Genomic DNA, 13,114 nt, shown 5'->3' with positions numbered 1-13,114 from the left:
AAACCATATTGTATAAAGTGCTTTATAAATAAAAGTGATGACTTGCAGTTCTGCTGTGGCTTTTGTTGGCCCATTTTGAGCGCAGCTTCGGAGCAGTGGGCCTTTAGCAAGCCTGGGTCGCGCCCCAGATCTCACCGCCAGAAACCTCACTACCCTTCCTCATCCGCTCAACCCCATAACACGCTCTTCATGCACCTCATAATGCAATGTCGGACTCCCTTGATGTCTGCCTGTGTCCAAACCCATGGGCTTCGTCACATAAATGCAGTTCTGTCAGACAGGCTGTCCCACTTCACCATCATCATCTGATTAATATTTCCTCATTTAGTAATAGGCCTATTATTCGTGAAAATAGTGAGCAGTAAACTGGTGAATTTCAATTGCCTCATTACTCTCTGCATTTTACAAATATATGAGATCTGATACAATCATTTGCGATATAAGCAAAATTATATGGAAACGACTCAAGGGCTGATTTTCTTAGCGATATAACGAAATTTATGCGACAAAGCTTTTTTTTAGGGATGACGTCATCACACACACCATTTTATCGGTAAAAGGCCAATTGGATGGAAACAGGCTGGAGACAGCAAATTTTGCAATCTTTTTTTTATTTTAGGCTACTCATATTCACTTTGTCGATAACAACAGCACAAAAAGTGGATGGAAACTTGGCTAATGACACCTTCTTCACATAATTAAATAAATCCTCCAGCTGTGAAACATTAGGATGGTGAGCAAATCCCTTTTTTTATCAGTTTCTTATTATTGTCGACTGTCATGTTGTAATGAAGCCATTGAGGTTTTGAGTCAGTTGCTCAGTTTGACCTCTAGATGTCAGTAAAGCTGCTCACAGGGACTGAGGACTGATTTTACATCAGCAAGTCTTTCATGTTCAAGTTTTCTTATACTTCTATTTATTACTTTATTTTGGATCCTTTATATCTATTTCACTGGCGAAACACAAACAAACATTTTGGGTTCCCACTCATTTTGAACAAGTATTGTTTCCATGACTTAAACCCTAATTATCATCCCAAACATTTCATCTTTCACTCTTTCACATTAAATCACATAATCACATATTATTTATTTATTTAAAACACATAGTTCAAGGGATTATCACTATTATTCAAACTTTGTCAGAGTTTTCAGTGAGTCGCAGAGAAACTGATCATTTGTTGTGAGAATCACATTTATAAACATCTGAATCAAGTATTTCTATATTAAGAATTTATATTTCATTCAACATTGTTGTGGATCAGCAAGAGCTTTTACATCCATTTATTCCAATGAACAAATGATAATTTCACCTCTATAAATGAAATATTTATTCATTTAGTCTCATGTTGAACAAACACTGAGAATGTGCAAAATGTATGTAATACTAGAAAAAATTATGATATATAATCATATATAATTGTGATGCAAAAAAGTTTAGAAATTAATAAACACACATTGACTGAAATAATCAGGTAAATGTCAATTATCCTGAAAACATGAATGCTAAAACGGTCTCTAATCGGTCTAATTGTGTGAAGTGGAATATAAATGAAAACTTCTTGTTTATTGATCTGAGTGTTGCTGTAGTGCTGGATATCAGTCATGTGATCATCACGGCCCAATCACAGCCACCGTACTGATATTCAGATCAACAGCACTCTTACTCATGTGATATGGATTAAATATTGGAAACATGATGAAAGCAGGAAGATCCAGATCTACAGGAGTGACGTTTACTGACTATTGACCGGTAAGATCCTCACAGAGTCAAAATAACTACAGAAGAATGGAAAGAGTGTGTGAGTGAAGGTGGCTGTGAATGTGTGTAGATGTGTGTTAGTTACAGGATCAGAGAACGACACCGTTCCTCCGTCATAGTCCAGATTCACTCTCACATGATCAAGAGCCTGTTTAACAGGAAAACCAGAATCAAAATACTGTCCGTACTGATCATACTCCACACTCCAGACATCAGTGTTGAAGAAATCATCTCCCTTCCTCTGGACTGATGCTGTAGTTACTCCAAGAGTCCAGGCTGAACTCTCTTTAACCTCCACATCCCAGCAGTGTGTTCCTGAGTTAAAACCCTCTGAACCCAGAACACAGTAACAACAGTCAAATCTCTCTGGATTATCAGGAACAGGATGATATGAGCTGTTTGTCACACTGGTCAGATCATCAGACAGGACGAGACGTGGATGAGCCGTGTTTGGATCCAGAATCACAGGAGCTGATGAGACACAATCAACAGATGCTTTTATTCTGATCTTCATATAATGATCAAGAGTGAACCCAACACAGATTATTATGAATTATGACACTCGTCCTGTTGATCAAACACATTTTCCTCTGATCACTGTCAGTGCTGTTATTAGTTTCACACTCGTTTTTATCATCAGCGTTTAACGGCATCCACTACAAACATTAAATATGAGATTCAGACATTTGTGTCCATCAAGAGAAACTGATACTTTGGGAAAGTGAAATAACAATAAATCAATGAGATCTGTGTAGATTTATGCTGTAGATGAAGAACTGTAAGTGTGTGTCTGATCTTCAGCAGCATCTGATCATCTTCATTTTATTGGCTCTTATAGTCTGTGTTTTGTTTTAAATTAGTTTATTATGACTGTCTGTTGTGTTTGACTTACAATCATGAATCACCTTCAACACTTCCTAGCAACCATTGTCGAGCACCCTAGCAACCCAAATCCAAAGAGGGATATCTTGTAATCTGAATGTCATAGAGGAGTTGCGGTTGGTTTATATAATTCATACTGTCAAGCAGCCTTTGAAGTAACATCATTGGCAGCTGCCAAGCCACTCCCTAGCAACTAGACAGAGTACCCGAGCAACTGTTCAGCAAGACCTATATCTCTGCACCAGAACATCGTAGATACGTGGTGCTTGGCTCCTTTGACTAAATGCTAACAAACAGGACTTCCATCATGCTACACATGCTAGCAAAATAGCTACATGCTAATAGTGATTAGCTAAGTGTTAAAACTTGTCAACAATCCTAACTAAAACACAGTAGCAGCATGCTAATCATGTGAGCACCACGTTCACAACATGCAAGAAACATGGTGATTGTGTTAGCTTCATCTCTGTCATGAAGAGCCTCTAACTCTCCACCCATCCATCATGTCCAGCTCAGATCTCCTGCTGTCAGACTCACTGTTTTGGACGATGTCCTGCATCTTCTTCCAGACTCTGAACGGCAGGTTGCCCAAGTATCGTGGCACATGAATCAAAGCTCCAGAAGCCATCTGTGTATCCGGCTGTGAGCTCTGGAGTCTGGAAGAACATTCAGGAGTCAGAACTGCAGTGGCTTTGGATCAGAACCAGAGAGACCAGAGACAGGAGCAGATCACTCACCTTTCCACTGAGACTGGAAACTCCTGCAGAACAAACACACCATTTATCATCAAGAACTCAATCAATCATCAATCAATCAACCAATGATCTGAAATCAGACCTTCAGAAAGCAGACGTCATTGGCTTTCATCATCTCCTCCATGTCTTTGATTGTGTGTGAAAGAGCTGAGATGTGTGTGTTCATCTCCTCCAGCTTCTCCTTCATCCTCTGCTTCTTCTGCTCCTCTTCCTCCCTCAGTGCAGTGACTGTAGCTTCTTCTTCATCTCTGAGAAACTGATGAAGCTTCTCAAACTGCTGTTTAATCTGACGCTCTGTGTGCTCAGCTTGTGACTGAAATCAAAGCACATTCACTTCAATCATCTCAATCGACACATCATTAATATCCAAGATAAACTCGGATAACCGACATAAAAACGGATCCAGAAGCAGATTGCTGCTAGTCATTTACAGAAATAATAAACTGGAATCTATTATATCAAATCATAACTGTATATAGTGATCCAACAGCTTGTAATGAAAATGACTCTCGTTTCTGTTTCCTCACCTTGATGTGTTGAACTGTTTTCTCAAACTCTGCTTTCATTGTTTTATTGCGTTTAAGTTTCTTCTGTAAGGACTCCAGTGCTGTATTGAGCTCCTCCTAGAATTGAACAAAAAGACATTAAAACACCAGATTACAGTGAAGAGAAGACAATACAGTGATATGATCATATAATGCAGTGAAAAAGTATTTTTCCCCATCTCATACTAAATTGATTCAGAAATTAAAACCGACCATAAAACAAAGGCAACCTGAGTAAACACAAAGTACAGTTTTCAAATGACAATGTTATTTATTGAAACAAAAAAGTTGTCCAATACCAACTGGGCCGGCGTGAAAATGTATTTGCCCCCGTAGTTACTAATTCCTCAGATCTATGAAACTGCATTTATATTGTAGTTCAGCTGGACTAAACACAACCAGTCCTGATCACTGCAGTCCTGTTCAATCAGATCAACACTGATTACTGAAGCCTGATTGGTTCATGTCTGACGGAGTTACTCACTCCAGTTCTCTCTCAGGCTCCCCTGCTTCAGGAGTGTGACTAACACTTCAGTCTCAGACATCGACGCTCACGTCCTCCGAGCTGAAGCACAAGCTCTGCTAGTGAAGGGTGACTCAGGCTTTTACAGCCGCTTCTTCCTCGTTCCAGTGAAGATGGATTTGAGATGTCTGAACCACACGGATGCGTACTTTAATATTCAAATAGCCTCTCATCACAGTTCTTGAGATTCATGTTTGAAGGGGCTTACCATCCTACAGTCCTACCATTCAGACTGTGTCTTGCTTCACGCACTCTTATGATATTCGTGGATGCGGCCCTCTCCCCCTGAGACAGATGGGAGTTCGCATCCTGAATTACCTCAATGATTGGCTGCTTTTGGCCTAATCGAAGGCCTGATCGCACAAAGATCTTTGCTCCTCACAACGGCCGACCTTCGGCCTCTCTCGCTAAAGACGCCCTTCTGCCGGCTCTGGCATCGGTCAAGCGAGTTGGTGATCTGCAGGCTCTTTCAGTGGACGCATTCTGCCTCAAGTTTGGGCCTAATGACAGTAAAGTCCTCCTTAGACCAACACAAGGCTATGTGCTTAAGATGCTTTCCACGCTCTTTAGAGCTCAGGTCATAAAGCTCTCTTCCGTTCTGCACTAGTAGCACGACGCTCTTTGATTAAGTTCCCCATAAGTGTCAGCTACTTATGCAAGGCGAGTGAACAGTATCGAAAGGGAATGTTCCAGTTACTAACGTAACCCTGTTTCCCTGAGATAACGGGAATGAGTATTGTCTAGTTTGTTGTGCTACTGTACACAAGTCACCGCTGCCGCTCATCAGTAGAAAAATTCCGAAAATGGCTTTCGGTGTGACTTAAATAGGCAGTCGGTCCGGTTTTGGCGACTGAAAAGCCCTTTGTCTGTGCAGGTGCAGAGATGTAAACCAATCAGGCTTCAGTATTAAGTGAAAAACGAAGTTTTCCTCATCAGTGTCAGTTACTGATGCAATGCTCATGATCTCAGGGAACTGAGGATACGTTAGTAACCGGAACGATCTGTGTTTATGACTCGTTATGATTCTTTACATGTGAATCAAGAAACATTTGTCTTACCTTATATGATGAAACCACTTCACTGATGGGTCTGAATTTATGATTGTCATGTTGTTTTGAATCTCTGCACACTAAACACACAGGCTGTTTGTCCTCCAGACAGAAGAGTTTGAGTTTCTCACTGTGTAAACTGCAGATCTCCTCAGACCCTGATGAACGCCTCTCATTTCTCTCCTTCAGGAACGACTCACACAAGTTTCTTAACGCAAGATTAAATGGAGGATTAGATCTTGAGGATCTTCTCCTGCAGACAGGACACTCCTGAGATTCCTTGGTTCTCCAGAACTGTTGAAGACACTCTTTACAGAAACTGTGACTACAGGATAAAATAACAGGAGCCTTGAAGATTTCATGACACACAGGACAAATATAATCATCTTCAGCTGCTGAAGCCATTTTCACTGTTTGAGCTCCAGCAATCTAAACTTTACTTTCACTTTCTGAACGACGGTTTAAAAAATGATTCACCATGAGAATCACAAAGATCAGAAACAAACTTGTTCAGAAAGAAACTTCTCAAATTGTTCTGTGAAATTTTCCCCTTCGTACTCCACTGATCACTGAGTCTTTATTGCTTTTGTCGAGACAAAGTCAGTATGGCAGGAAAGAGAAATAACAAGTCAGCCTCTTCCTGGTTAGTGTTGTAAGAGGGTGGAGCTTCTGATCAAGTTGGTGTGTTGAAACAAGTCAAAGAATAACATCAGGATTTCTTTAGGTAAAATTAACTAAATCTAAGCCTATTCAAAATTAATTTGCATTGAAACATTAAGATATAATGCTATAAAGCCTTGGATTAATTTTAAAAAAAAAATTTATAATTAAAAATAAAAGATCTCAAAACCCTTATTCGTGTTTTATTTATTGTTCTTCTTTATTGGTCACAGAGTTTCTCCAGGGTCTGTCATGATCCCTCTCTCTTATAATGATTTCTTCTCATGCTGAAGTTTCAGTGATAAACACTCCTCTGTTTATCTGCTGATGTGACAAAGGTTTGTCTCTCATGGATCACTCGTCAGCACCTTTAACACTTATTTAGTATTTCTTGTTAATTATGAAAAACATACTCACTTTATTAGCATAAAGACACTTCTTAAATATAATATCAATATACATTCAGTCACATCACTGTTTATTTATATATACACATATGCTACATTATTGCATTCTTTTCTACTCACTATATTACTGTACTGTTAAATGTATTTGTTTTATTTAAATCAAATGTTATTTATTTTTATCAATTTATTTATTTTAATCAAATGTTTATATTTTTATTTTTTATTTACATCAAATTTAATTTCTTTTTTTTATTATTTATTATTTATTATTATTTATTTTTGACAGTTTTTCTCTAAACTTTTCCCACACCTGCTCTAGAATATGCTGTTCACGACACATCGACACATTTTACTGGAAGATCCATTTAAGAAGAAAAAAAAACTAGATGTACCGCATCGCAGTACAAAATATGACCGCCGCTCAGGCCTGCACTGGCTTTCCACAAAAATAAATGACGTGGAGCAATTTGGCTGTATTGCGTGTTTATGTATATACCTAAAAAAAGTAGTAGTATGTGCATGTCTGTCTGTGTGTGTGCGTGTGTGTGTGTGTTTGTGTATGTGTGTGTCTGTGTGTGTGTGTGTGTCTGTGCGTGTATGTATGCGTGCGTACATCTGTGTGCGCGTGTGTGTTTGTGTGTGTGTGTCTGTGCATGTGGATTTGTATGTGTGTGTATGGGTGTGTGTCTGTGCGTGTGTATGTCAGTGTGTGTGCATGCTTGCGTTTGTTTGTATTCCTGCATGTGTGTGTGTGTGACAGTATCATCCTAAACCAGCAACCCTTCGCTCAACAGCACCATCTACAGGCCGATGAGTGTACAGTCACTAAATGTGCACATAAATGAATTTATTTTATACCCCCCCATGGATGAAATTCTGCGAAAATTAGCATACCCCCAGAGGATGTCAAGTTAATCATACACATGAAATATGGTGCAGTTCTGAACATCTCAACTGAAGATAGGGGCGATTAAAGCAGAATAATATTGCATTTTCATTTTTTATGGGAGGGGCGCAAATCACAAATGAGTGATTATGGGCTAGGTTGATGTGGGCCCTTAAGACCAACATACCATAAAAAATTCTTCATCCTCGGTGCCACGGTTCAGGTAGTTATTTAGGAAAAACTGCATTTTTTGGGTTTGGGGGGGCCCAGCGCGGGGGGGGGGGGGGGGGGGGGGGTGGGGGGGAGTGGCCCCTGGGGACCAAACGAAATTTTCCATAAAAGTCTAGTGGGGCATAAGTCTAATATATCGTGCAACATATTTGTATCAACCAACATTAGTGTTTATCCTGGTAATTTTCTCCATAGGATCTTAGAAGCACAAAATATCAGGGATATTGTTTTCTCTTCTTATTCATATTATTATTTTTTACAGTGTACCTGTACCTCAAGAGCACGGCTCAGATAATCACTGTTGTGAAAAACCACAAGAACACAGTAGCTATTAAGCACAAAATATTGATTTATTCTTAATTAAACTTGTACACAGTCTGTGTTGTGAGTGCATTTCGTTTGGATCTGAGCGGAGCAAAGTAATGCGGAGAAGGGGAAGCAATCATTCACAGAGAAAAGACCGGGAAAAGTCCATAACCATCAGATCCGTGAGACACAAACATGGTAAAGTGGAGTAATTATTGCCAGATATATTATCAGTATTAATAACGGCAAGAACAAAACATCAGAAACCTCCCGGAAACGTTTCTAACTGCAGATCATTGATTAACATCCTGTACAAATGCATGAAAAACACATTACAGGACAGAAGCTGCAGCAAAACTAAGCACTGAGGAAATAAATACTAGAGGACTGTACAATTCACAGTTTGGCAGTTATAATAGAAATATAACCCTGACTAAAGATTGAATCATACAAACATACAAATAAAACCAGACTTTATGTTGGGATGTGGACTTTGGATGCAAATACGTTTTGTACACCTGTGAGCTAATATTCAAACTCTTGCTCTTCCTCATGCTGGATCGCTTTTATTTAAAACAACAATAAATATGAGTCATGACTAACAATTGCACTGCCCTCTTAAAAGAAATTAAAACTCAACATCATTAACACTGTGCAAGAAGGAATAAACTCAGCCACTATGCAAAGCAAATAAAAATGATACATTTGGTAAAACAGTCAAATGTAAAGTAGTTTGTCAATGTTCACATTATGGGTTGGGATAATGCAGCACGTAACAGGGAGGGTGAATCACATGCAATGTCATTTTGACACACATTCAGAGTCAAACCTGCATTCAGTCCCTGTGTTACGCTGTAAAGAGGGAAGGCGGCGCACTTATAAGAGCACGTTTACACAGTAATTCTTAATTCTGTATTTGGGCGTCCGCGACGCTTTGATGGCATGCATCGTTCATCAGATCATCGCAGTGTAAACCAGTCGTTCCTCAAACACGTCTGAGACTCTGTGCTTAGTGCAGTATTGCTTATGAATGATTGTAACCAATCAGAAACCCAGACATCAACTGCATTCGTTCATCAATCTAGCTACTAGCTACACTTCAAATGATTAGGTTTATATTTAATGCAAACTTGCTTCAACAACAACAACAAAAAAAACGCCATTGCATTAGGAACAGAAGAGGAATGTTTTCCCCCCTTTAGAACCGATTCATACCTTTCGAGGGAAAACTGATGACCGATCAAGGCACTACATCATCCTGAATTGTGTTTCTTAAAGTAGGGATTTTGTCCTGTGGTCTGAAATTGCTGGATATTTCTGTAAACCGCCAATGAAAGTGCTGTAAATGAATGAAACGCGTATAATTGGAAAACAGGACTGATATTTCTGACCATAATCAACGTTCAGCACTGGGACGCTTTCATAAAACATTTATGTATTTTTTCCATTCTTACACAAATCGTCATGAGATTTAGATAAGAATGACTACATTTATTCTGCTCCTGTTTCATTAATAAAGCCCAATATGCCTGTTTATGTATTCGTATGTTAAATCACCAAAATGATTATGAAATGATACTTCATGGCAGTAGAATTGAAGGCCTAATCTCAGCCGAACCCTTAACACTAACACTCCTTAATTCATATTCAAACATAAGAGCTAAAAGGTCAAAACAAACAAACAAACGTTCAAGCGGCGCCCACAGGACTGGTTTGATACATTAACACACTCCTCATGCCCACATTCACACACACACACACACACACACACACACACACACACACACACACACACACACACACACACAAACTCACACCTCATATTTACAGGCTCAAAGGCTTCATACAGACGCGTCTCCCATCCAACAGCGATCTAAAGCACACAGACATTGAGGAGAGATTATGGTTTGATCCTGAAGCCGAGTTAAAACGTGTTGCAGGAACTCCCAGTCAGTTTGAGTTTGTGTGATTATCCATCTGCAAGTGTGTATTGATTAGCCTTATGCAGAAGAGTGTTTGAAGCGATCATGCAGTCCTGGCTTTGCTGGGGCACATTGGGGCGTCTGGGCTTTTGACCACCAGAGGAAACGTCTGCAGTGCCGGGCCGGCCATGGTCGGATACGGGACCATAGCGGCCGTGCCAAACATTCCCACCGGACTGGGCAAACCGGACCACTGGTGTGGATACACAGGGGCTGGCATCATCCCAGCGAAGGGGGCGGTGGGCATCAGGTATCCGCCCCGCTGGATGACGGGCGACGGGCCGCTGGTGATGCCGTGAGGCATGATGGGACCCAGAGCTGCTGACAGCGGGCAGGACAGGGGTAGATGGAGCTTCACAGCCGCCGCAGGAATTGAGCCTCTAAACTACAAGAGAAGAGAGAGACCAGATAAAATAACACTGCTTTGAGAATCAGAGAATTGAGTAATGTCATTACGTGATTACATAAACTAGCCAGTGAATAGTTTTTTTGAACTGGCTCATTGAAACGAACTGTCCGAAAGAACCTGTTCGCGGAACTGACCGCCTGTGACTCGTCAGAACAATAGACTGTAAAAAAATATTGGCCTTAGTGTCCGTGACGTCACCTGTAGGTTTCTGAAGAGCATTTTTGAAGCTCAAAGTGGGCGGAGCCGGCCGTCACCATCTTGGCAGCGCGTCACTCCCGGATTAACGAAAATGGGCAAAGAGGCGGATTAGCTGAGGTGACGTGACGCTAACAGACTGCAGACAACAGGTGTGTTGGACATTGGCTTCGGCTGGATGTAACCGATCGGCGAGAGTAGCCGCGTGCAGGAGGGGAGGAGCTGCAAACGGAGACGTGAAGTCGGACACTTTCTGGTTCCCGCAGTGACCGCTCACGTGGTGTTTGCTTACTTTACCACAGCTGAAGTGAAATAAATGCAATATTTGCCAAATAATACACAGATGTTTCAGAGACATTTTCATTCAATACTTTATGTATAGCCGGGCTGAGGGAAGATCCTAACTGCAAGCTCTGTGTGCAAAAGGGAACACTGGCACATATACTATCAGGGTGTAAAACAGCTCTCACCCAAGGTCGGTATAGATGGCGTCATGACAAAGTGTTACTGGCCCTTGCTGACATATTGGAGCAGGAGAGATGCAGAAAGAGGCCTGCCGGTATGGGCTTGAAGAGGGCGATCACCTTCATCAAGGAGGGAGAAAGGCCTTTTTCAACCAAATCATCAAAACCCAATCTCCTTCAAAACGCCAGGTCCTGGGAGATGAGGGTGGACGTGGGAAAAAGGCTGCAATTCCCAGAGGTGGTGTTCACTGCTCCGTCCAGACATTGTCTTGTGGTCAACGGAGGGCAATAAAATAATTCTAGTTGAGCTGACGGTGCCTTGGGAGGAGGGATGTGAGGTTGCCCATGAGAGGAAGGCCTTGAAGTACCAGTTCCTTCTTCAGGACTGCAAGGACAAGGGATGGCAGGTGTGGCTGTTCCTGTTGGAGGTCGGCTGCAGAGGTTTCCCGCTCTGGGCATGGACGAAAGGAGAAAAAAAAAAAATCAAGCAGCACGTTGGATGGGGGGGGGGGGAGGCAGAACGTGCCTCCTGCTGAATATGGAACAGGAGGGAGGAGGAAAGCTGGAAGCCAGGAGCAGATGGGCAGTGACTTGGCCATCACTGCCGGCCCACCAACTGGAGGGTGTTGTGGTTGAGGGCCGAAGCACCCAGTGAAGGTTGTGTACCACCTGACGACATCTGCTCCGGGCAGAAGGCTACAGTTACCCATAAGGTAACTGAAGAATGCACCCACTAGGTGTATGTCACAAGTATGTACTGCTTCATACAGCGTCTGTTTGAACAAGAATAAAGTTCAACATAAGCTACTATCAATGAAGTGGAGTCTACGTTTTTAATCAGTTTTAATTTGATAAACATGACACAATATAACATCGCAACTACATGAAAAGATTTTTTTGTGAGCTTTAGAGGAACTAGAGGTGTTCGAATAAACACGAAACACACGTGATCGTTGTCATGCGGTGAATCCGGCCAATCGTGGAACAGCTGAGTTGTCATCAGAGCTCCTGCAGCCGCTCTTGAGAAGCTGCTGGCGGGGGAGTGCCAAGATGGTGGCCGAGTAAGTCTGTTACTGCTGAGCTCCCGCACAAAAGTTCTAATTTGGTGGCATTTCAAGAAAAACTGCATTCCTCTGATATCGGACCATTTCTTATTACTTTGAGAACAACCTAATGTCACCGCCTCAGAGGAAAAGAATGCACAAGAACAAGAAGAAGCTCATCCCTGATGCACAGCCAAATAACGCTCTGATAGCCTCGTGTCACGATTATGCTAGCTCTATGTCGACATTAGAGGTCTCCATGTCGGAGGGAAACTTTTCCCCGCTAAAGAAAACTGTGGACTTTGTATGCAGTGAAGTAAAATAAGCACAACTGAGAGTCAAGAATGTTGATGGCCGCCTTAAAGAGGAAGAAAAAAAAGTGGTAGCGCTCCTATCTCACGTGTGTGAACTGGAGACTTACTCAAGAAGGTGGAACTTGAAGGTCTATGGAGTCGCCGAAAACACTGCAGAAAATGTGAAGGAAAAGGTTACAGAGCTTTGCCGGAGTATTCTGCCAGATGAAAAATTGACACCAGCGATCGACGTCGCCCATCGCATTGGGAAACTAACACCAGCCAGCTCTCGGCCGAGAGCCATCATCATCAGATTCTCCCAGAGATCCTACAGAGATGCTCTATGGAAAGCGGCAAAAAATCACCCCGTCATGCGTGATAACAAGCTCCGCTTCGTTGAAGACCTCCCTCAACCTGTCAAGGAAGCCAGGCTGAAGATGTGGCCTTTGGCGAGTAAGGCACGTAGTGAAGGTAAATCTGCTTACTTTGTTGGAGCACGGGCTTTTGTCGATGGGAAGGAAATCACTTGAAGAACTGAACTGACAATGGTCCGAAATCTCTGGAATATTGTACATGAGACGACCTTCTAGATTCCCATATTTTTGGATAAAATGTTCTTTTATTTTTTGACACATAACCCAAGTGTTTTTCCAGACTCTTGGCTCTTTTTACAACCTTGTTCTGAAGCCTGATCCTTAGTTTTGTTTATTGAAGATCATTTA

At 41.6% G+C, this 13,114-nt stretch overlaps 1 pseudogene across 1 annotated transcript in view; it reads right to left on the bottom strand.

The window, feature by feature from the left end:
- Positions 1-1,065: 1,065 nt before the first annotated feature.
- Positions 1,066-13,114, bottom strand: part of LOC309513407 — a 28,138-nt pseudogene continuing 16,089 nt past the window's right edge. The window contains exons 6-14 of the transcript XR_014211667.1: positions 10,038-10,373; positions 9,824-9,879; positions 7,968-7,998; positions 5,526-5,945; positions 3,927-4,022; positions 3,482-3,712; positions 3,382-3,404; positions 3,182-3,300; positions 1,066-2,233 (exon numbers count right to left, since the gene is read on the bottom strand). The product of XR_014211667.1 is annotated as an uncharacterized misc_RNA (transcript). The remainder of the gene's footprint in view (positions 2,234-3,181; positions 3,301-3,381; positions 3,405-3,481; positions 3,713-3,926; positions 4,023-5,525; positions 5,946-7,967; positions 7,999-9,823; positions 9,880-10,037; positions 10,374-13,114) is intronic.

The sequence above is a fragment of the Leuciscus leuciscus genome, assembly GCF_965113295.1.
Source record: "Leuciscus leuciscus genome assembly, chromosome: 13".
Lineage (NCBI taxonomy): Eukaryota > Metazoa > Chordata > Actinopteri > Cypriniformes > Leuciscidae > Leuciscus > Leuciscus leuciscus.
This window is presented reverse-complemented; position numbering and strand designations above follow the sequence as displayed.